The sequence below is a fragment of the Odocoileus virginianus genome, chromosome 4 (genome assembly GCF_023699985.2).
Source record: "Odocoileus virginianus isolate 20LAN1187 ecotype Illinois chromosome 4, Ovbor_1.2, whole genome shotgun sequence".
Classification (NCBI taxonomy): Eukaryota; Metazoa; Chordata; class Mammalia; order Artiodactyla; family Cervidae; genus Odocoileus; species Odocoileus virginianus.
This window is the reverse complement of record NC_069677.1, coordinates 31,419,372-31,444,553: the sequence shown is the minus strand read 5'-3', so window position 1 is coordinate 31,444,553 and position 25,182 is coordinate 31,419,372. Positions and strand designations below refer to the sequence as shown.

The following is a 25,182-nucleotide window of genomic DNA, read 5'->3' as shown; positions in this document are numbered from 1 at the left end:
TAATAGCTTCTAGAGGAAGATCATGTATTTATGAAAAAGTATATGCAGAACACATCACGTGAAATGCTGGGCTGGATGAAGCACAAGCTGGAATCAAGATTGCCAGGAGAAATATCAATAACCTCAGAGATGCAGATGACACCACCCTCATGGCAGAAAGCAAAGAACAACTAAAGAGCCTCTTGATGAAAGTGAAAGAGGAGAGTGAAAAAGTTGGCTTGAAACTCAACATTCAGAAAACTAAGATAATGGCATCTGGTTCCATCACTTCATGGAAAATAGATGGGGAACAATGGAAACAGTGAGAGACTATTTCTTTGGGCTCCAAAATCACTACAGATGGTGACTGTAGCCATGAAATTAAAAAATGCGTGCTCCCTGGATGAAAAGCTATGACCAACCTAGACAGCATATTAAAAAGCAGAGACATTACCAAAAAAGGTCCATCTAGTCAAAGCTATGGTTTTTTCAGTAGCCATGTACGGATGTGAGAGTTGGACTATAAAGAAAGCTGAGCACCAAAGAATTGATGCTTTTGAACTATGGTGTTGGAGAAGACTCTTAATAGTCTCTTGGACTGCAAGGAGTTCAAATCAGTCAATCCTAAGGAAATCAGTCCTGAATATTCACTGGAAGGACTGATACTGAAGCTGAAGCTCCAATACTTTGGCCACCTGATAGGAAGAACTGACTCATTGGAAAAGACCCTGATGCTGAAAAAGACAGAAGTCAGGAGGAGAAGGAACAACAGAGGATGAGATGGTTGGATGGCATCACCAACGCGATGGACACTGAGTCTGTGTAGGCTCCGGGAGTTGGTGATGGACAGGGAAGCCTGGCTTGCAGCAGTCCATGAGGTTGCAAGGAGTCAGACACGACTGAACAAGTGAACTTAAGCTCTACAATAAAGCTGATACAGATACTGCATTTTTTCCCACAAATTATGGATAGTAAATATTTGGTTCTCTCAAAACAACAAAATACTCATAAAGTAAAGATTGCTGGGTACCCCCTTCCTCATCCCCAACTTCGTGATTCAACTGCTAGGCTTGGGACAAGATCAGGGATTTGCATTTCTTACAAGTTATCAAACAATGCTGATGCTGTCAGAGGCCTACTGTATGAGACCTACTACATGATCCTGAATCATATTAACAATATTCTGTTGAGAACAAAAATTGGTAATATTTATGATCCAATGATCATTTTGTCAAACATCTTTTACCAGACAATCAGTACATGCTTCCATTAACATGCCCATGAAGTATCTTTCAAGCCTCTGCTCAGCTATTCTGCATCCATGAAGTCTCCTTTGATTATCCTGATGGGAAATAATTGCCTACTCCTTTGAATCCCAAGTCCTTTCTTGTACCATCCATAAAATAACAATTAGCAGCTTTATTTAGTTTTAGCTTTACTTTTAGCTGTTTCTAGCTTTATTTAGACAAATAATTAGTATTATTTGTCTAGCTATTTATATTCGACTTATGACATCTATTAAACTAAGTTTCATGGTAGCCAACAGCCCTTCAAGAGTTCTCAGCACAGGCTCTCCAAAAATACTGAATAAAAACATGTTCAGTAAATAATCAGAATCAATATCTTTCATTTAATTTCTGGAAAACAGGAAGGCACAGTAGGTAAGCTTTTATAGAGACATGAATTGAAAACCAAATCCTTTCCAAATGACTGTACATAATGCTAAATTATAATACTTAACAATTTAGGCACAATAGATTAGGAGTAAGAACATTGGACCAGAGGGCCAAAACCTAGCTTCAACAGAAACAATATAACCCTTGAGTTGGTCAATTAACCTACTCTGCTCATAAAATGTATTCACAATCCAAAATCAGACTATATGCTTTCAACATGAATCTGCCAAAGACAGATTATAGTCAGTATATACCTGCTGTCCAAGTTCAATTATGTTATTTATATTAAAAATGTTTATGGCATTTATTAGATATGCTGTCACCTGACCTACATAGACAAACGCTACTTGTATACATGGCAGTTTAGTCGCTAAGTCATGCCCAACTCTTGAGGCCCCATGGACGGTAGCCTGCCAGGCTCCTCTGTCCATGGGATTCTACAGGCAAAAACAATGGAGTGGGCTGCCATTTCCTTCTCCAGAGGGTCTTCCCAACCCAGAAATTGAAGCTGGGTCTCCCGTACTGCAGGCAGATTCTTTACTGACTGAGCTATGAGGGAAGTTCCTACCAATCTCCTTGAAAATAAGAATCATTCCTATGGTATCTCCAACATCAAAGAACATCATAAAACATAGCAAAGAATTTAGCAACACTTTAAAAATGTTCTCAGTTATCTGAATTCTCAGCATAAGTTATAATTCTATATTTTCACATAACTCCAATGTATTATCTTTTATCTGTTAACTTTAGCAGACTATGAGCTCCTTCTAGAGAAAAAGGGGACCCAAGTGTTATTCATACCCCAATGCCTAACACAGAGCCTAGTAAACAGCAGGTGCTTAAGAAATACACAAAAGCACGGCGTCTTTCATGATCTCACATATTCTTCTTCAAATAAGTGTGTAAGACTATTAGTATCTACACTAGCAATTTAGAGAAGAAATGAAATCCAAAGCAGTTCCAGCAACTCAAGTCCTAAATACAAGAAAAGCATGCCATACTTGGAATCCTATCTAATCTATGATGAACCTCAAGATCAGAACAATGAAGGGGTCACTTTCTGAAACATATCAGGTCAATTTAAGGAGTTTTACAGGGACAGGAAGGCTCTCCCAGGTGGTACAGTGGTAAAGAATGCACCTGCAATGCAGAAAGACTCCGGTTCAATCCCGGGGTTGGAAAGAGCTCCTGGAGTAGGAAATGACAACCTGCTCCAGTATTCTTGCCTGGAGAATCCCGTGGACAGAGGGGCCTGGCGGGCAAAGAGTTGGACACGACTGAGCAGATACACACAGAGGGCGAGGGAGGGCTGTTTAAGCACACAGCAGGCAATCCTCGTTTGTACAGCAGTGTGGGACCATAAAAATGACTTTGTTAGATGAAATCAAGCCAAGTAACCTTAATCAGGGGCAACTGCTGGATGACCTTTTAAAACTGTCAGTTATGTATGTATAAGAAGATAAAAATATAGGAGAACTAATACTCACTTAGTACACTCTAATTTAAACAATGAGAACAACTGTGAACCAAAGTGCTTTATTTGCTTATAAATAAACGTATCCAGCAGTTTGAATAGCACTTGTCTCCTCTAATGGTATAACTTACAATACAGAGGGAGAGCATCTTTTACATTTTATACATCTTGGGAAACTGCCATACCCTTGTCTAAATTGGAACCAGCTTCTAACATTTTATCCCCTGCACTTTCAATGTTAAAAGAGTCCCATTAGTGTGAAGTTTTCTGCCAGCATCACTTCCTCTTGACATCGCCCTTTTCAGCACAACCACTTTTCCTCATTTATTCGTAAGTCTGCCTTCATTAAGCTCCTCTGAGTGCAAATCCAGAGTCTCTAGAACAGTGGCAACATTCTATTCTTCCATAACCCCATTTACATCTGATTAAAGTATCACTTTCAGAGTTATCACTTTTCATTTCCTTATTGTACTTTCATTTTTATTGACATTAAGGTGTGGCTTAATAAAAGTTCTGTGATGTTCAGAAGACAGTAAGTAGATTTACAGAGGAAAACAAGGAAGGAATATTATGGAGGGAAATGTTTAACGGCCATAAAAATTAATTGGGTTATGTAATTTTTAAAAATCTACATGCCAAAACCATCATATGCAAAATTAAAAGGTATGATTAACTGAAAAAAGTTACAACTCATTTCCCAGATAAAAAATTAACTTCCTTCATATATAAAAAGATCTTTAAGGGAATGACCCTCCATTCAGAATGTAGGAAACAAACAGCTTACAGAAAACAAAAATTTTAAAGCCTGAAACAAGGATGCTCATAAAAATTTAAAGTTTGAAACATGAAAGGACTGTCTTCCTGTAAGAGAAACGAAGAGTTCACCAAGAACTTCTGATAAAACCTGGATAAAACTTAGATATAATGCTGAGCAAGCTATAAATAAGGACACATACTTTATGATTTATATGAAGTATGAAAAAAATGAATTGATACTATAAGTCAAGATGACATTCACCTTTCCAGAGGCTGGGGCCAAAAAGAGGAAGGAGGGGAAAAAGGTAAAACAGCATACTAACATACAATATTTGAGAGGGAAAAAGTTGAAAGTATATTATTATTTGTATATAACATCATCTCTGGAAGGACATATTAGAAAATTGAGAACATTGGTTCCTCCAAGGAGGGGAACCAAGTAGTTGCAGGAAGATTTTTCCATGTATATACTTTGGCAAAATTTAAAGTTTGAACCATGTAAAATGTTTAAATCTTCAAAATGATGACACTAAAAAATAATTACCTGAAAGAAAAGCAAAAATAGGAACCCATAGAGAGATTATCAGAGCCTAGATTAAAATAATTGCTCATCACTTCTCAGAGAAAGACTATCTAGAAATGTTTTAAAAGGAAAAGGCCACAATATTTGGGATGTAGACATACTGTAAAATTAGTTAAATTACTGCAGCTTATTGCGAGGTCCACAATACAACAGCAATAGGAAACTATGTTTCTGAGAACAAAGAGAATTTATTTAGCAAAACAGGGATGTTCAATCTCAACATATCTATTTGACATGAATCCAAATAAGAGAGATGAGACAGTTCTAAACACTTAAGTAGAAAGGAAACAGAAAGACACAAGACAGGGCCCCAGAAGCTGTGTTTAATAAGGATCAGCAAACTGTAAAGGGCAGGACATTGAACTTTTTTTATTTTCACACCACATAAAATGTTACGGTCGTGAGCATTCACTATAAGGTTCTTGCTATCTTCTACTTCTACTACCTTGTACAATGAGAACTCTGGTTTGGGAGCCCCAAAGATCTAGATCCAAATCTATCTCTGCCAGGTCATTACTAAGAACAAATCTGAACATGGCCCTTCAGAGCCTCGGCTTCTGCTTATTTAAAATCAGGATATTAAATAAATAAATAAATAAATAAATAAAATCAGGATATTACCACCCACACCTTGCAGTATTCTCATAAAGGTTAGAGATAATGTATTTAAAAGTAAAAATCGAATAACAACAAACCGTAACACAATGTCTGGTGAATAAAAGGCACAAAGGGGGGGTATTTATTATCGCCTCCTCTGCATGTAAAAATACTATAATTCTTTTTACACTGTGTGCTACATCACTTCAGTCACGTCTGACACTTTGTGACACTGTGGCCTGCAGGCACCTCTGTCCATGGGACTCTCCAGGCACAAAAAGAACCCTGAGATGGGCAGCCACGGCCTCCTCCAGGGGATCTTCTCTACCACACTCTTGTCTCCTGCATTGGCAGGTGGGTTCTTTACCATGAGCGCCACCTGGGAACCTTTTTATAGGAGACGGTTCAACTTTTTTGTGTCTAGGACACACGACAACAAACAAAAAAGGAAACTATTTTATTTGCCTAGACACGAAGACCCTTCGTGATGAAGGAATAAGAAGGGGAAGAGACTCATTCTTTCATACCCATTCCTTCTCATTAATCACTGCTTCCAGCCCTCAGTACTGCATGAAGTGCCTGGTCCTTCCCAAAACACGAAGGTCCCAAACTTAGAAGGAAAAAAGAAAAAAAAAACACTAAATGGAAAAGGTACTTTTGGTCATTCCAAATATCCACTGTCAAATCTTAAAACACTTTAAGGAAATCACTGACAACTTTCAATATAAATTCCTGCTGGAGAGGCCTTTATATTCCAGCGGAAGAGAGCGAAGGGAACATAAAAGCAAAAAGCACTCTGAGGGTTAATTCCAGCCACAGTATATTTATTCCTAAAATAAGTTTCTTACATGGCAGCCATGCCTGGTCAGAGCACAAAACACAGAGACGCAGACACAGAGAACAGACTTCCGGACACAGAGGGGTCAGGAGAGGGTTGGACAAACTGAGAAAGTAGCACTGAAACAGTCCTCACCGTATGGAAAACAGACGGCCAGTGGTGGGAAGTTGCCAGATGATGCAGGGAGCTCAGCCTGATGCGACTGGGCGGGGAGGAGGGAGGTTTAAGAGGGAGGGAACATATAAATATGTACACGTGTGGCTGATTCACATTGTTGTACAGCAGAAATCAACGCAACACAACACTGTAAAGCAATTACCCTCCAATTAAAATACACACACACAAAAACCGAACATACTGATTAGTAAGGTTGATTTGAAACTACGGGTGCGATAAGCTTGGAACTGTTTGTACCAGCAATGTTTACTGTTCATTGTTAATAGTGTGATTGACGGTTTGCACCTGGTTTTGGTAAGACCCCCAGAGAGCCCTGCCACTGGGGCTGGCTACACAGCACAAATATGCCTTTGTCGCCAGCAGGATATGAGCAGTCCCAGCTGAGACTCCATGGTGGGTTCCCCGGTTCCAGGGTGCTCCGTGCACGCTCAGTGATCCTGAGCTGAGAGAAAGCATTATCTGGCATGATCGAGAGGCAGGCCCGCTGCAGTTCGCGCTCAGCCTCTTCAGGCGCACTGCTGCGGGGCAAGCTGCGGTGGGGAAGCATAACCTTACCCCAGTGCAGTTCTGGTGCTGCACCCTTTGACAGCAGCAGACCACAGACTAGTCAGCACCATCCCTTCAGGTCCCTCGAGTCTTCTTCAGCAATCAAACCCTGCCTAACCGCCACTATTAGGGGAACAGGTTAAAAAAAAAGAAAAAGAAAAAATAACAAACTGTAATAACTGTGATGAAAAAAATAAAACAGAATGATCTGATAGTGAAATGCCATAAGAGGCATTGAGATTAGAGACTATAGCCAGGAGGTGGTGGAGGGAAATGTGAGTTAAATCTAAGCAAATGCTAACCAAGGGTGGGAGAATTCCAATAAAGTACATAGACTCTGGGATGAGAACAAGCTGGATGCGAGAAGTGTGGTTAGCCGGTGGTAAGTAAGGGACAAATGGTAGAAAATTAGATCAGAAGGCCTAATAGATGTGCATTTCAACTTTCTCACTGGTCCAGCTAACTCTATCTGTTTAAATAGTCCTTCACCCTCAGTCCAACCTTTACAATGCCCCCAGAGTAAACTTTATAAAAGGTAAACATGATCATATAATGTGGCATATTAAAATAAATGTAAAATCCTGGGAATGACATTATATTTGCTTATTATCTCCCTCTCATATCACATAGTTTCAAAATACATGCCCTAAGGTTGAGTCACATATTCCCCCAGAATTCTGTTCACTTTTTTAAACCACACAGCATGCCCAGTATACATACTCTATGCAGGATAATGATTAAGAACCAGACACATCTTCTCTCTAGAGTTTGAAATTATACATATATACATATCCCTCCGCAAACACACACACACACACACACACACACACACACACACACACACACACAGTATTGGACATCTGTTGTTTTTGTCTGTAAGCATCTAGTCTCCTTCTGGAACAACATCTAATTTTGCTTTTAAAACACAATACAGCTTCTACTGCGTCGAGTCCTGGCTGGATTTTCATTCAGCATATCTTCTCCTCCCCTGGCCAAAGAATGAAAATAATTAAGGCTAGGCAAATCGGATTCTCTTCTAGGTATCTAAATGTGAAGAGAGAAAAACTATATAGGAAAATAATTGCAGATTAGCAACTACTGCCAAACCAGCTCATTGATTCCTACGATCCAGATCTCTTGCTCTTCAGTGTTTTTACTTCATTCAACCACCACATATCGCTCCTCTTTCTTTGCTTCAATTTCTGTTGCTTACAACTAAAAAAGCCAGAAGTCAAGAAATCGAGAGTGTGACAGAGGTCAGCAGAAATCACATCGCAGCACCAATCATACGGAACAGTGGAGGAAAAGCTGGTATCTAGTGGGAGACAAAACTGAGCTATGACGGTAGAATACTGGACTTGGTGGTCCTGAGTTGCTGCTATTGAAGGGAAACATGAGAATTCAGTCCCTGTGACTATCCTATTCTTCAAGATGTCCAATTAGTCATGAAGTCAGAAAATGGAAACAATTCGTTACGGTCAAAGCACACTTGCAATTTTCTGAAATGCTTGGCTTTGCAACTTTAAAACATTCTTGTTTTTCCTTTCCTCTCTTATGTATCAAATTTAACTGGAGCTTATTTTTGAGAGACCCTGTTCCTTGGAGAAAGAGGGGGGCACACCTGTAACTTCCCAATGCTGACTTCCTTTAAGTTACTACATCTCTAATATGCTCTAGTAACATCCTTCTCATCCTGTAGGGCAGTAACACCTCTGTATTAATAAAATATTATCTACTTCCCTAAAAGCAAGAACGTTTGAAACTCAGTGCCTACTTAATAGGACAGATGGCATGTAATAAAAAAAAACCAAGATAATAATAAACCTTCCAATTATTAAATATCTACCTCATTCCTAGCACTGCTAAGCACTTTTCATTTATTTCCAATTCTCACAATCAAGGTAACAAGATATTATTATTCCCAGTTACAAATGCGAATACAGACTCAAAGAAGGAAATTACCCAAAACTATTAAGTTAGAATTCCCTCGGTCTCTCAGAATCCAAACTCCTCCATCTTCCCACTTTTCCCAGAGACCAGGATTTAAACCAGGAAGTTTTTCAAACTGCAGGTTATAACCAATTAGTAGATCATAAAATAGTTAATGGGTCATATTCTTTTTGTTAATGAAATAGATAATATGAGTGTATCACATCAAAGGCAAAAACTGTTTCACAAAACTCTAATTCCAGTGTTACACACTATACAAAGCAGAAATGTGAATGTATGTCTTACTGTGGACCACAGATCAAAAGATTCTGAAAGCCATGGATATACTCATTGTCATTATTACAGTTGTATGCACTGACACATCTCAATTTTTCATCCAAAGTCTGATGTTAAAAACATTTGGGCAATAAAATCCTTCACCCAATATCCTAGACACTACCTAAAAGGAGGAGGGGGATGGGATGGGGTTTACAAAGTGTTAAGTGAAAAGGTAGTATTTGGGACGTAAGTACCATATTTTTCCCCCTCCAGCAGAGTGTATGCTAAAACTACACTGAACACCCATACAAGACTCAAAGAACAAAAATGTTCTAGCTATTCTCTTATTCCTTCCCCCCAGGTTTTTACCAAATCATTTTCAAAAATACTTCCTTACTTTTTGCTGTGCTTCACTAGAGATATCAACACCATTTTATCAGTTTCCTGACCATCTTCATGAGTGACTGGATATTCTCCAATATATACGGTCTCTTTAAAAAATATGTGTATTCCCTAGTAATCCAATGGTAAGACTTTGCCTTCCAATGCAGAGGATGCAGGTTTAGTCCCTGCTTGGGGAGCTAAGATCCCACATGCCTGACCACCAGAAAACCAACACCATATTCTAACAAATTCAATAAAGACTTTACAATATTAAAAAAAAAAAAAGATGACTTCACTGACACGTATAACCCTATATACCAAAAAAAGCGGGAGGGACATTCAGAAGGTGATGGCCAGCAGGGTCACTATGGTTATGCATGTTTTCTTCTACAACAGAATAGCAATGAGCATTACGACTTAGATTGAAAATTAAAATATTCTTTACTACAGAGGGACAGGGCCGGATGACTTAATAAATATTCTAAGGAACACTGAGAGAGAGAGATGTTGTTTAAGAATGTGTTTAAGAACATCAGGATGATACCCTGGAGAAGGAAATGGCAACCCACTCCAGTATTCTTGCCTGGGAAACCCCATGGACAGAGGAACATGGTGGGCTACAGTCCATGGAGTTGCAAAAGAGTCAGACAGGACTGAACAACTAACACTTTTTTTTTTTAAAGACGTATCTACCTTGTAAAAATTAGTCACAAATTGGTCAATTACAGTAGGAGGCAGTGGACTGAAATAGATATATCTCTCTCCTCCAGTCCAAGGTCCCACTGAAATGACAGGGGAAAAAAAACTGAAATGATAGCACTGTTGCAGATCAAGAAAAGATGTCACTGGACAATCATAAATTTATAGAATTCTGGGTATATAGAAATTAGAATGGAGAGACTGGAATAAAAGAGGAAAAAAGGATGAAATCATATGTAAGACACCAAAGTCTTTTCCAGGACAAGAGAGAGAAATTCTAAGTTATAATCAAATTAATCACAACTCCCAGAAGGAGGAAACCATTAGGGGACTTCATCAGGGGGTTGCATTACCCTACTCTGGACAGATGATCCCCTCCCCCTTCTCTTTGTGAACTGAGATGCAAGGGGTGGCAGCTTCTGCCTTTAAGATAGAGCCAGGGGGCTGATCTCCATTAAGCAGGCATTTCTGCCCGGGTCAGGCTTCTTATGAGAGGAGCCATATCCGAAGGAAAAGCAGAGCAGAAAGATGGAAGGACCATCAGGCTTCCAACACAAAGAGGGAAATAAAAAGCGGAAAGAGGGGAAAAGCAAAGCCAAGAGGAGCAATGGAGCAACCTCAATACTATCTGAGTGAAATCGAAAGAAGTACTACTCCGCTGCGTTACTTCAAGACTCCACAGTTATCCAGGCGAGACGCACACTGCCTTACCCGCTCCTCAGCCACTCTCTCTGAGATCTGGTCTGCTGCTCCAGATCTAAGAATCTATCATCAAAACTACCACTCAACACAAAGGCCTGGTGGAGAAAGAACTACATACTGAGGCAGACACACTTCAACTGTCAGTATCAACCATGATTCCCCAAACATGAGGAAAACTTTAACAGAATAAAAGAGGAACAAGATGAACAGAGAGAAGAAAAATGTGTGTGTGTGCGCATGCGTGTGTGCGAGTGGGGGGGGGGGATGTAGTAATACATGGACAGGCAAAACTAAACACCAAATTATTTATCTATAAGGCTGAAGAGCTGCTCCCTTAAAGGCAAGGGAAATTTACCTTACTTTCAAAGTAAAGGAAAACATACACAAAGATGGTAACTGTTAGAAAACAGAAAATGTGAATTAAAATCTAAGGGGCCCAACATCCACTTACATAAAATATCCCAAAGTGGAGGGAAATGAATCCAAACAAGGGGACACATTTAACTTTCCAAGAGCTAAGGAAAGATTCCATCATCAAACTGAAAGACATGCAACACAACAAAAGCCAAGTTAAAAAAAAAAACCCATATCCAGGATGATGCTGGAAAAATTTCAGAATACTGAGAAAGGTTCCAGAAATTAGAATCACTCTAACATCCGTTTTCTCATCAAAAATACAGGATGCTAAATGGTAACAGAGCAGTTTCCTCCAAATTCAAAGGGAAAAATATTTTGAAACCAGATTCCTACAGACTTTCACCAACATGTATGTTACAAATGAATGGGTTACCAGGTAACCTGAAGAGCCAGACGCCTCTGTGGCAATTTCACTCACCACACACACACTATCACTTTCTATACAGATAATATGACGTGAAAAAGGTTGGAAAGCACTGCTCTCACAAGTCAGATTTTCCATCAAGAGTCAAAATAAAGACGTTTTCAGACACTGAAAAACTAAAATTTTACTTACCAAAAAAAAAAAAAAAAGAAAAGATACAACACCAAAACAAAAAGGAATCCAATAAAACACAACATGATATGGAAGAAACAGTGGCAGCTGAATTATGGTATCAAAATAACATATGAATAAGAAAATAAAAGAGGATGCACTTATCCCTAGCAGTAGATAATTCTCCTCTTACAGTAAACATTTAATAAGACAGTATTGTATCTTCCTCTTCAAAAATATTACATAATAAAAAAAGCCAAACAATTAGTAATTTTTCATTTCTAAAATCATTCTATAGGAAACTAAGGCACAGAACTAAGCAGTTTTAAACTCCAGTCTTTACTTTGTAAAAAATTAGGCTATCAAGTCAATAGAACAGTATGCATATAATCCCAATTGCTACTAAACTGTATGTAAATGAGTCGTTAAATATTTTCACATTGATACATATCAATAATATATGTACACATAGATATATATATCAATGTATATACTTATATATCTATATGTATATATATGATACTCCTCAGCTGCACAAAAACACATTTGAAAGGATACACACCAAACTCTTCAGCTGTCTCTATGAATGGAATGAGGTCAAACTGAGAACTTTTACCTGTCACTTTATAATATACATCTATTCTGTTTAGTTGGGTCACTCATATTCTTATGTATACATGACGTATCAAAGATAAACTTACTTTTAGAAGCAGGGTCTTAAAGAGTTATATGCAAACCCACGTTCACAGCAGCATTATTCACAACAGCCAAAAGATGAAAGCAACCCAAGTGTCCGCTGACAAATCAAAGGGTGATCGAAACGTGGTCTATATAAATACAATGGAATACGACTCAGCCTTAAAAAGGAAGAAAATTCTGACACATGCGACCACATGGATGAACCCTTGAGGACATTATGCTGAGTGACAGAAGCCAATTGCAAAGAGACAAAACACCAAATAGTGCCACTTAGGAGTGTAATCAAATTCACTGAAACAAAAAGCAGAAGGGTGGCTGCCAGAGGCTGGAGAGAAGGGGAAATAGGGAGCTGTTCTTTAATGGGTATAAATATGAAAAGAGTGCTGGAGACTGACTGCACTTGAAGGTACTTAACTACTATATTATGTGGGCTAGGTCGATTTAATCAAGTACAACTCTTAGCAACCCAATGGGACCGTAGCCCGCAAGGCTCCCTATACGTGGGATTCTCCAGGTGAGAATATTCAAGTGGGTTGCCATGCCCTCCTCCAGACATTATTTTACCACAATTATCGGGCTGACCAAAAAATTCATTTGGTCGTTTCCAGACGATTGCTCTAGTAGCACTTAGTTGTCTTTTACTTCATCTGAAACAATTTTGTTAGATTCTATTGTGACAGTTGTCAAATCAGCATGCATTTTAAAAAAATACTTATCAAAATTGGTCAATTTTTGTGTAGCCATTTTAATATTGACAATGTAAGAAACACCACGTTTTCGTTTTCAACACATTGTGCTTTATTTCAAGAAAGGTAAAAACACAACTGAAATGCAAAAAAAGGCTTGCGCAGTATATAGAAAAGGTGCTGTGACTGATAGAACGTGTCAAAAGCAGTTTGCAAAGTTTCATGCTGGAAATTTCTCACTGTTGCTCCAGTCAGGTGGATCACTTGAAGGAGATAGCAATAAAACTGAGACATTAACTGAGACATCAAACTAAGACATAAACTGAGATCAATCAATGTTATACCTCGTGCAAGACAGCCAACATACTCAAAATATCCAGATCAAGTGTTGAAAATCATTACCCCAACTCAGTTATGTTAATTGCCTTGATGTTTGTGTTCCACAAAAATTAAGCAAAAGAAAAACCTTCTTGACCAAATGTATTTCCACAGGTGATTCTCTACTGAAACTAACAAAAATGTCCCACTTTAAAAACAAATTTTGACAGCTGATAGAAAGTGGATACTGTACAGTTACAGTGTAAAGGAAGAGATCATGTGGCAAGCAACCTGAATCACCAACAACCAAAGGCCAGTCTCCATCCAAAGGTGATGTTGTGTATATGGTAGGATTGGAAGGGCATCCTCTATTACAAGCTCCTTCTGGAAAACCATACGATTAATTCCAACAAGTACTACTCCCAATTAGACCAAACAAAAGCAGTATGAGATGAAAAGTATCCAGGATTAGTCAACAGAAAATGCATAATCTTCCGTCAGGTTAATGCAAGAACATGTTTCACTGATGATCAGGCAAAAACTGTCATAGCTTGGCTAGGAAGTTCTGATTCATCAGCTGTATTCACCAGACACTGCACCTTCAGATATCATTTATTACACTCTTCATAAAATTCTCTTAATGGAAAAAAATTCAATTCCCTGGAAGACTGCAAAATCACCTGGAATAGTTTTTTTGCTCTAAAAGATAAAAAGTTTTAGGGAGATGGAATTATGAAGTTGCCTAAAAATGGCAGAAGGCAGTAGAAAAAAAAAACAGTGAATACACTGTTCAATAAAGTCCTTGGTGAAAATGAAAAATACATCTTCTATTTTTATTTAAAAAACCAAAGGAACTTTTTGCCTAACCCAATTAAAAATAAGGCTCAAAGCAAATGAAAAAAAAAACCCCAAATTAAAACATAAATGATAAATTGTGGCATCTGGGAAGACATAGTCAATCCTTACTATTCATTGATTTCATATTTGTGCAATCTGCCTACTTGCTAAAAGTTATATGTAATCCCTAAAGTAATACTTATGGCATTTCTGCAATCTTTAGACAGGTGTAGAAGAGCAAAGAGTAAGTTACCTAGAGAGGGTGTGTCCAGCTCTGTTTCTGCTCTCGTTCTGTAAATAAATGTCCTCTGTGTGGACATTTACTGCCACATTTTTGTATTTTGTATATGCTTTTCATTGGTGATTTTGCTATTCAGCATAGGGCTGAAAAGCTGTCTATTGTTCCTAAGTACAAGAAGGTGGATGTGTCTTATGGAGAAAACGTGGTAGATGGGCTTTTTTGTTCATGCAGGATTTATAATGCTGCTGGGCCATGAGTGCCATGTTAATTAATCAACTATATATTCAATAAGGTGTCTTTAAACAGAAGCACACAAAACAAGGTTATTACTGATCCACTGACAAATCTGTTGTGACCAGAGGCTCACAGGAATGAAACTCTCTATTTCCCAGGAAGCAACGGTTCAATATTTTCTAATTCAGTGTTCACAGCAACTTTATCAACCAACTGCTGTGAATAATGAGAACTGACTGTATTTATCTACAAGTTTTTTTTTTTTAAGGAGCAATATTATAGGCCAAAAAATTAAGTTACGTCAATAACTCCAATTTAAACTTAATGTGATTTTTAATACTTTAATGGCTAATGAAGTTTTTTATAGTACATGGGGTATGAAAGGGGTAATTTATTTCTAATTAAAAATAAATATCAGCTAATCTTTATTGAATACTTATGTAACAGGCACTTAACTAAGTACTTTACTATTCATGGATTAAAAAGTGCTTAGCTCAGTACCTTGCACACAGTAAAAATTCAATAAAATCTTGGCTAATATTATTTACAGCATTAAATTCCTATAATCACTCTGTGAGGTAGGTACATGAACAAACCCTCAAGGTAATGGGAATCTGAGAATGTATCTAAACTGGCTGGGTTTGAACGCAGTGTAAACACAGCTATTGAAGACGATCTCTGACAGTTCATTCAGGCTGTGACTAAATTATCAAATGTGGTCGTCTGTGATGAATAAGTCTTGGGGATCGAGTAGTAGGAGTAGTGCAAAACTATGAAAGGAATGAGCTGGACAAACAAGGACAACCAAGGAGGACTACTGCGTGTAAGTGTGTGAGAGCTCAAAAAAAGAAAGTAACATACTCACAGTGTAAATTCTTGACTCAAAGCACTGACAAAAAATAAGGCAGCTTCTAAGAATGACATAAAAGAATTTTTCTCCACACTCTAGAGCAGCAATCAGCAAACATTTTCAATAATGTGCCAAATAGTAATTTTCTAAAGGCCATGAAAGGTCTCTGTCACAACTACCAAACTGAGAGCAGCCAAAATTATACATAAATTAATGTGGCTTGTGCTCCAATAAACCGTTATATATGAAATTCTGAATTTCATATAATTTTCACTTGCCATGAAACAGTATCATTCTTTAGCCTTTTTTCCCAATTACTTGCCAACCCCTACTCTAGATCTCAAGACCAAAATGCATAGAATGATTTTGTTAACTGCCTAATTATAACATCAAGTAGTACTAAGCAGGCTTAAAGAAACAGGAACATAGTGGTTATCAAACTGATTTATCTGAAAGAATCCTTCCTAAAAAGTCCCCAAGATCATGATATTGGGAAATCCCACTATAATCCTGTGTCACTTGTACCACAGATCCAGAAACAACAAGCTATGATCCAAATCTGATCCACGATGCTTTTATAAGTAAAGTTTTCTGGGAACACAGACACACCCATTCACTTATTATTATCCATAGATGCTTCAGCACCACAATAGCTCTGCTGGCTAATTTTTTTACATAAAAGCCTAAGATATTTAATATGTGGCCCTCTACAGAAAAAGTCTGCTGACTCCTAATCTACTCAAACAACTCCAGGAATGGCATATAGTTAGGCCTGACTAAGGGAACATAGGCCACAGACTTTATTCCCAGACGCAGAGCCCCTCAAATAAGGGCAAAGCAACCTTCAAAAATAGCTCTATGATTGCATCACCAGCAGTGTGATTTCTGTCATGGCTTTCCACAAAGGATCAACAGCCACTTATCAGAATAACCACGCACTTGGGAAAGGAAAATACTCCAACCTTTTCAGGACTATAAAATCTAACTCTTAGAGTAATCCTGAGGACCCAGACAGCACCACTGTGACATATGTGTTAGAATGAAGCCAAATGCTATATGAAGTTGAGGCCCAAGTCCATTTATCAGAAAGTGGAGTAATCTTATAGTTATTCCTCCAGGAACTAAACATACAGCTGAAAAGGGTGACTACCCACTGAAAAAAACACACACTGATGCCAGGACAGGTGGAGTAGTGGGGTAGTATAATACCAGTTAAGGCCAGAGAGATCCCTGGCGCTCTCCCACCAATCAAAAACACCATTCCTGGGGGATCATCAAAGAATCAAAAGCAACAAGGGTCGCAGCCCCTAGCAGATATTCACTTCGTATAACTGTCTGGCTAGTGCAGAACACACAGAAGTTCCTAGAGAAGAAAAGTGTTTTAACTTAATGCCTACAAGCAAAGTTGGTAATTCAAATTAAACCTCTTTAGCACAGCAGTGCCTGGTATAAAGCTACAGTTCTGGCAAATGGTGTCTCTGTCTCTACAATTTGCTTTAATTTCACTCGGATAGCAGTACATGTTCACTATATTGCCTCGCTAAGTCAAGTTTCTACTTTCTTAGACTGTAGTTATCGCATCACACCATTCGACATCACACTGGCTCACTATACTGATAAACTCAAGCCAACAGAACCTTTTGAAAAAGAAACAGCAGTGCTCTAGATGCCTTAAAAAGACAGGCATGCCAGAAGACAGAAAATAAGTCACAAGAAAATACAGGGTCCGACACCAGTATGAAGTTCTAGAAGCAGGTGGAGAGTGGCAGCTCAGGATATTCCCCTCAAAATGAAAAGCAAGTCAATACCCACTACAACAAAAAAGAAGCAGAAAGTTTGCTGGGCCTCTGGATATTGACAACAAGATACGCTAGTTTGTGTGTGCTGCTCTATTTACTGAATAACCTGAAATCCAGCAGCTTTAAGTTTATCCCAGAGCAAGAGAAAATGCCTGAGTCAATCCAGGTTGCAGTACAAGACGCTCTGCCATTTGACCATAATGACCTTCTGACGGCAACGGTGCTCCAAGAGTCAACAGATGAATGCCATAAGGAGATACTGGCAAATCCTTTAGAAGAATCACAGCAACGACCCTAAGAGTTTTTGGGCCAAGTCATACTTTATTAAACTAAGACTCTCTTGAAAATAGTTCTTGTACCTTTTCTACTTTGGAGAATGAACACCCAAGCCACAGCTAACTATAACACCTGAGCTGCCTGTCAGGAATTGTCATCCTGTGATCCAGCAAGTAAAGCAACAGAAACACCCCATCATCAGGTGCTATGATATACACTAAGCAGGGTTTAGGCCGGGTGTGAGGCATGAGCAGCCGGCTCACATTTTCAGTGCACCTATTCCTGATGCACTGCAGTCTTCTTCCTCACACAAGGCCTACTGCTACATAGGGGATTCTCTATTCTGGCTAAGAAAGCAAACATCTGACCTTGGATTACAAATGTCACACACAACACGCTGGTATCACCCAAAAACTCTTTCCATCCTACTGTCCCATCTGGAATAGCTGCTAAGGAAGGTCAGAAAGGGAAGTTCTCCCACTGGGCAGTACATCTCACAATCCACATTGTCAATAACGGGAAACACAGTGAGGAAGCAATAATTTGGCTAGATTTCCAGGTCAGGTTCTCATAAGACACAGCGTATGGACAGTGATTTAAGGACAAGATATATGGATGGAACTGTCAGAACTGACCAAGTGTTAAAATATTTCTGTTCCATGCAAAGGCCCACCAAAAAAGTCCCAACCATAGGGGAGATTCCATAATCATGTGGAATCGTGCATCAAGATAATCCATTCCTTGGAAGTTTGTCAGTATCTTTCACCAGCAACTTCAATGCCTAAACAGTGACCTCACAAAATCAACCGCAGTCATAAAGCAGAGGCTCAAGAAACTGTATGAACTTGCACTTTGCAACAAGGTTGACTCAGCTACCCTGCCAATGTACCATCTTTCACTAGGTTATGATTTAGCAGCAAACAATTCTGAAAATCTTAATAGTTACAACTGTGATTCTTAAAATATTTTGGGCTGATAATTCCTTTACACCCTTAAAAATCGAGACTCTCAAAAGAATTTCTGCTTACACGGGCTCTAACAATATTAATTACATTAGAAACTAAATTATCTTTTTTTTTACAAATAAATAATACAGACATTTATTAGAGAATTATCTAGTTTACTTTCAATATACTAACAAGAAAAGAGAAAAAGAAAGAGCAGAGAGTATATCACCAAACTGGGTTTTGACCAACATCCAGACAAAGCACATCTGGGGTCCCAATTGGGAAAGGGTCCCAGGCAGTTCTTGATGCTCCGTGGGCGAGACTTCAAAGATTTGTTAATCCATTTTAAAAATAATAAACCAACCACATGTTAGCACAAATAAACTTTTTATTTTAAAATAAACTACATCTTCCAAAAAACAGTAAAATTTTAAGAAGAGTATATTTTTAAAATCTCTTTGGACTTTCCTGGTAGTCCAGGGGTTAAGACCCCAAGCGTCCAATGCAGGGGACATGGGTTCGATCCCGAGTTGAGGAATCTGGTACCACATGCCACGTGGCGCAGCCAAAGTAAAAAATAAAAATTTAAATAAAAAATAAAATCTTTAAGATCTGACTTAATAAAATAACAGATTAACATATCTGTTGCAATACTGTTTCGACTGAAATATGTGAGAAAAATAACTCACAGATATGTATTTAGAAAAGGGGGGAATATTTGATGACTTTTTTGAATAGCTTTGAGTATTATTCTTTGGTTCTATCTCAAAGCTCAACAATAGTGTCTCAAAGGGTCACTGAAGAAACTGGAACATTATAAATCAAGTATACTTCGATAAGAAAAAAAAATGGTTCATTTAAGTACAGAATCTTTAATCTTATCAGTTAACTTTCATACTATTACATTAATCCATCAGTCTGGCAACATGAGTCAGTCTTTTGCCTATGTATAATTTTGTAACATCATTCATCAGTCAGTTATCAATACTGGTCCACTGAGTTTGGTATAGCTCCCAAATGTTGGCATTTCATAATACAGTATTAATTATTTTTAAAAACTGCCTTCATTACCAAGCTCATCAGAAAAAACCTAAGTACTGGGAAGTTATCAAGCTCACACTGCCTGATAATTTTCTAAAACGTTAATTTACACTTGAAAGCTTATCAGATTTTATCACTGGCAACAAATATTGCCAGTTGCTTTCCTTGAAGTAAAGGGTCACTTCAATTGACAAAATGTCTGTCAAACACTCATGTCAAAATAACCCTCATGAATCACTGTTTCAAGTGAAAATTATATTCCATAGAGGCTAGTTTGGCTCATAATTCAAATAATCATACAAGTGCTTTTCCCTGTGACAAACACATACTTCAGCATGCAGAAGTGCTTCATCAATACTTTCTGCTTCATTCAAAAAGGCTTATAGAAAGATTCATACTCAAGATCAAGATTTTTTTTAATTAGTAAGTTTAACCCTCAAGTATAATTTTTTGTTTACTATAAATATATGGTGACAAAAAGCACAGCTTGAAGCAACTACACTGATTTCCACTAAGGCATCAGTAGTTTTCTCCCCACCATTGCTTATGAACCACAGTGCAACTGTCAACATAATAAAAAAGGAATTTGGTATGGTTATTAAAATAGCTATGATCCTTAAAGGGTCTTGGGCAAAACAGAAAGCACTCTGAGAACTACTGTTTTATGAGGTGGTGCAGCTGGTAAAGAATCCACCTGCCAATTCAATCCCTGGGTCAGGACAATCCCCTGGAGAAGGGCATGGCAACCCACTCCAGTATTCTTGCCTGGATAATTTCATGGACAGAGGAGCCTGGCGGGCTACAGTCTACGGGGTCACAACTGAGCCGTCAGGCACACACAGTTTACTAGAACAAAAACATATTTCTCATTTTTGTTATGTTGACTTTGGGTTGATTACAGGTATCATCTTCATTCTGGAATCCTGGAAAAAGAAAAAGCCTTTATCTGGCACCTGCTTTCCTCGTGACAGAGAAAAATGAGCAAAGGTCAATTCATGCAATGGCTGCCAAAGCTTCTTAGACATGACATGCATCACTTCCCATCTTCCACTGACTTTGGTCAAATCCCACGGCCAAGCTTGACGGCAATGGTAAAAAGTACTCCTCCCATAGGCAGGGACCCTGTAGAGAGAAACCCAATAAAGAAGGAAGCCAACTGCTTAGAATAATATAATCTGCCATAAGCAGCAACTGAGTCCGTCTCACCTCCACACCCAACTGTACCGTATTTCACTGTGGACAAACAGCCACCTGGTCGCAAGCTGATAACACTCAGGATCTTTCCATCATGAAGGGACTGATCTCTGTGAAATAGACACTTGGCTGGTGTAAACAATCATGCTGACTACCCTAGAAACAAGTCCATTATTTATAACCTTTTAATTTTGAACACAGAATATATTCTAGGTTCTAACAAACCAATTCACATACTACTTAGAACAGAAACCTTTCATACATTATAGTTTTTAGGTGAGAGCTTATTATAGTTGTTTGAAGCCTAAGTACAAAAAGAGGTACATATACTAATAGTTACAATTAAGTAGCTACTATTGTGGATATCCATCATAATCACCACCACTAAAAATTTAATTTGTGGATATTTCTACAAATTTTATGATCCAGTGCCTAATGTACTAATGTAATTTCTAATTAGCTCATGTCATCTCTAATGCAGAAATTAGAATTTAAATTTCCAGTCTCTCTTCTAATTATGTACATAGCATAGTATTCTGTATTAAGTAAATCTCCAAAAGACTTTGATTTGGAATTAAGTAACAAGGAGAATTTTCAATTTTGCTCGAACCCCACATATGGCTTTTGATGGTGGTAGCAGCATTGTTAGTCACTTTCCAGTGGTTGCAATATAGAGTTCCTCCCACTGAAAAAAGCACAACAGCAGTAGCATCTGTAATAAACTTGAGTCTCTGGCATTTAGAGCTCAGCAACATTAGCTTTCTCAAACTGAGTCCTGCAGTATGGTTATGGAAAATGTTCCCTGAGGCCTGGACTAAAGTCCAATCTCTAGCATTCCCCAATGACTCTATGAGATACCAAATATTCTTTAATATTCCCTACTCTGCTTACAACAGCCAGGGTGAGTTATTGTTTAGTATAAAGAACTATGATTCACAGTAAGTGTAGCATTCCTATTTTACACATAAGAAAACTAAAGGTTTAGATTGGATTTCTCAGATTTGAAAGCTTAGACTTTGTTCTGTTATATTACACAAATTCTACAATTGATTACTTAAATAGGACAGGGCAGGGATTGAACAAATTTATCAACATTCTTCTAAAGCAGGAGTTGGCAATCTATGGTGAATGGGCCAAATCCAACCTGTTTTTTCACAATACATAAGCTAGGAATAGTTTTCACATTTTTAAATGGAGGAGGGGGAGTATATTAAAAATAACATGAACTTCAAATTTCAATGTCTATCATAAATAAAATTTTATTGGAATACAGCCATGCCCATTCATTTACATATTGTCTATGGCTGCCTTCCCACTACAACAAACAGACTTGAGTAGCTGCCTAAAATATTTACTACCTGGCTCTTCACAGAAACAGTATGTTGACCTTTGCTCTAAAATTCTTCTGAAATAACTGAGGAAATGCCAATGTAAACTAATATTAAAATAGGTGTACGTGTATTTCTATCATCCTTGCTTACCTACTTTGAGAACAGAAGACATGAAACACTGCACAATTTAGTTAACCCTAACCCTAAGCCTAACCACGAAGTCCAATTTTCTTCTGTCACTCTCCCGCTTCTACTGCAAGGGCAAACACATCAAATTAAAATATTGTGTCAAAACAAGTTATTTTCAGGATAATACCAAGTCACCAAGAGCCAAATGTACCTGACTATTCATTTTCTCTGGAAACTGAAAGAGCCAGCAGTAAGGCAGTCTTTTTAAAAAATAACTGGTATTAAGGTTTTTAATGGGGGGGTTAGGGGAATAGGAATCAAAGATTATAGAGAAGGAGCAAATAAGTATACTGTCAAAAGGGTTGACATTTTTCAGAAGATAAAGAGTACTCAATTCCTTAAAATTAAACAAAATGAGCCCAAACAGGAAACTCACAGGTAGATGACTGGAACATACAACTGCTAAGAAATGCTCAAACTAGGGTGCCTTCTCTGCATCCAAAATCCAGAGCCCAAAAGTCACCAGACCAGTAAAAAGAGAAAAGTGACCCATTCCTGATCCTTTCTTCTGCTTTCAGCATCTACGAACTGAGTCACCTAGCAAAAGAATATTATTTGTCTCTTTGAAGTGCCCTGATTCAAAAAAATTTTCCCGTCATGTAATTTTATAACTTTTTAGAAAAAAGAAGGGCTTCCAAGTGACTCACCAGTAAAGAATTCACCTGCTAATGAAGAAGAGACAGGTTTGATTCCTGGGGGAAATCCCCTGAAAAAGGAAATGGCAATCCATTCCAGTATTCTCGCCTGGAGAATCCCATGGACAGAGGAGCCTGGCGAGCTACAGTCTATGGAGTCGAAAAGAGTCACAGACACAACTGAGTATGCATGCAGAAAAAAGAAACAAATTTCCTACCCACTGGGAGTATTCCTTGCTCTACCTATCTCCCCAAAATGAAGTTACCTGAGGAGTAAGTCATGTCTAAGTCTTTACTTAAGTGCCATGCAGAAAGCAACTGACAGACAGCAGTTATCTAAAGATTCTGTAACAAAATCCAAATAGGCTCAGAATGAAGTAGAGGAGATTACTCATAAATGAGAAACAAAGTTTTATACTTTACGTTCATTTAAAAATCAGGACCAAAAAAAAAAAAAAAAACCTTATTTTTTTAACAATGAAAAAAAAAATTAGGACGCAAATTGGAACAACTTGTGAGAATCTGAGATTTATATAGCATACAAATCTACCACTGATAAAAAGGTCTGGAACATAAGCATGTTGTTCAGAACTTCAAATGCATTCTCTCTAGTGAATAAGGTTTTATATAATGTACTTGTTTCGAAGACAGCTCAGAAAAACCAATAAACTAAAAGAAAAAAAAGAAACGATCACAGAATGAGATATGAGGCTGATTAAAGATGACATTCAACTCCTTTATTTTACAAATAATGTGGCTTTGGTGAAGAGAAAGTTGGGTCACTTGCCCAGTGTCACCATGGTATATAAAATCAAGGAGTAGTTGTTCAGTAGTGTCCAACTCTTTGAGACCTATGGACTGCAGCCCGCCACTGTCCTGGGATTCTCCAGACAAGAATACGGAGTGGGTCGCTATTTCCTCCTCCAGGGGATCTTCTCAACCCTGGTGGGAAACCAGGTCTCCCATGTTATAGGCAGATTTTTTTTTTTTTTTTTTTTACTGTCTGACCCACCAGGGAAGCCCATATAAAATTCAAAGCTGGTCAACAAAACCAGATCCATGACTCAGTACAGCCATACATTTTCAGGTTTCACCATCTCTACATAACAAGTATTTTTTAAGTATAAACATCCCAATATGGTGTAACTCTATTGGTACATATTAAAAGAAATAACACTTAGATTGTGTTAGGTGGTGATGTTTTACATAATAAAAGTAAACAGGCTGAGTGAGAAAACTAGCTGCACTCTAGAACACCTGTGGTGTTTTCAATTCCCTCACCTATGGTGAAATCTCAGAATAATTTTTCACCAATCAAGAGTAAAGGGAGTTTTCCCTCTAGATACTTAGTCTTAAATACTGTTTTGTCCTATATACCGCTAAACACAATTGGTTTCCAGATGACTCAAATGGTTAACTGTGAGGGACTTACACTAATAAATTAAATACAATTACAGCATATTAAAAATTTTGTTAATTACTCAATTGGCCTGTGTTAAAAAAACTTCTTAAAAAGATGCTCCCAGCAGTCACACTTTTCTTTTCAGTTGCTATGTGAAAGTGAAAGTCACTCAGTGGTGTCCGACTCTTTGTGACTCCATGGACTGTAGTCCATGGAATTCTCTAGGCCAGAATACTGGAGTGGGTAGCTTTTCCCTTCTCCAGGGGATCTTCCAACCCAGCAGATCGAACTCCTGCACTGCAGGCCAATTCTTTACCAACTGAGCCACAAGGGAAGCCCAAGAATACTGGTGTGGGTAGCCTGTCCTTTCTCCGGCAGATCTTCCCGACCCACGGATTGAATAGGGGTCTCTTGCATTGCAGGCTGATTCTTTACCAACTGAGCTATCAGGGAATCAGCTGCTATACTCACTGTGAATTATGAACATTACTTTTCACTCCCAGACCACTATCCTTCTTGCTCTTGTTCCTCCGGAGCCAAATGATTAACTAATTTGAGTCCCACTCTACTCCATATTTATTTCCCTCACCTACTCAGGCAATGTTGGCCCCAAGTTCCATGTATTTTTATCTTTTTCTACATAGATCTCTCTGTTTCTATGTAGATCTCTCTATTCCTCATTCATAGAGCCTCTTCTGAGTTTGATATTCAATTTACTTTGCTCCCTAAATGAACTTATGTTGCTTCCATCTCCCCCTGCTCTTTTTCTGTTTTCCATACAGCTTTCCTCCAAGTCTGTTTAGCTCTTGCTCTTCACAATTCCTGTTCTCACATTTTTATTCCTGTTCTCACATTCTACCCTGCCTGAAGACTGGTTTGCAACCAGCATATGTAACTTATTACCATATATGGACCCAAAGAAGGTAAACTGA

General features: G+C 38.2%; 1 protein-coding gene across 2 annotated transcripts in view; it reads right to left on the bottom strand.

Annotated features, from left to right (window-relative positions):
- TBL1XR1 (TBL1X/Y related 1) overlaps positions 1-25,182 on the bottom strand; it is a 168,646-nt gene that overhangs the window by 108,582 nt on the left and 34,882 nt on the right. The window contains exon 1 of one of the 2 annotated variants that reach the window (XM_070466385.1): positions 22,861-22,879. The exons of the other annotated variant lie outside the window; for it this stretch is intronic. The gene's annotated coding sequence lies outside the window, so the exon portion shown is untranslated. Of the gene's footprint in view, positions 1-22,860; positions 22,880-25,182 lie in introns of those variants that run through there. 2 annotated transcript variants of the gene reach the window in all.